Consider the following 1,063-nt stretch of genomic DNA (forward strand, 5'->3'; position numbering starts at 1 on the left):
GAGCCTGAGCGGGGCCGAGCAGGGCTGCTGCCAGCAGTGGGGAAAATTCACAAACGGCCTCGCTTCTGTACCTGGCCTCTGGCGTACATATTTATCAAAATTCTGGTTTTTAATCTATCTTACAAGCTTTGTTGTTTGCCCGTCGGTATTCGTGCTGGTTATTTAAACTTTATTGAGGCAAGCAGTTTTGTGCTGCATCCCCTTGGTACAAATTAGAGATTGACACCTGTGAGCCCGTATAATGGTATATAGTACCCATACTTCAGTCTCATTAGAAGTAATGGATTAAGTTTGTGGATCTTTGTACCTCATTTTTTTATTTCCAGTCACCGCTGTCTTCCTTTTGTATACATAATAATTAGTTTTCAGACTTTGCAGTGTACATCCCCAGGCCATTTTCTGGATATTTGTGCAGTTAGTTTAACGAACTTTGCTTAGGAGTTGCTATGTGATTAACAGTCATTACATTCCCGGCTTGCCCATTTTACAAATTACCTACAGATTTCATGTTCTGCAATTAAGTTTTCTTATTGCCTTTATAAAGCCACAACATTTTTTGTGGCGAACTCGCCCAAGCTAACAAACAACAAAGGCTTTGTAGTTGTGGTTGTGCTCCAAGGGTGATCCTCCGTCCCTGTCAGCAGCTGCCAGAGCAAGCCATGCCCACGGAGCTGTGAGCGGATTGCCGGGGTTTGTCACCAGCACGTTCGTCTCCCGGGCACAACAGCGAGGGAAGGAGCACGCTGGCTCTGGATGTGCCGGAGCTCTCGGTGCGCCCGGTGCCCCCTGCAGCGGGAAGGCGCGGGGGCTTTCCCGGGACCCGGGACTGCCCCTCCCGCGCGGGGGCGGGCACGCTGCCTCCCCCGAAACGGGCGGGTGCCGGGCGGGCCCGGTCCGCGGGGGTCAGGCTGGAAACGAGCGTTCCGGGGGAGGGAAGAAGGGGATAAACCGGGCCGGGGGCGGCCAGCGGGACTCGGCGCTGGCGGCGTGGCCGCGGACGGGCCCGTCCTCCGCCTCTCGGTAGTCACCGCCCGGGGCCGGACTGCAGCGGGCCGGCCGCCTC

This window comes from Parus major, chromosome 2, assembly GCF_001522545.3.
Source record: "Parus major isolate Abel chromosome 2, Parus_major1.1, whole genome shotgun sequence".
Classification (NCBI taxonomy): domain Eukaryota; kingdom Metazoa; phylum Chordata; class Aves; order Passeriformes; family Paridae; genus Parus; species Parus major.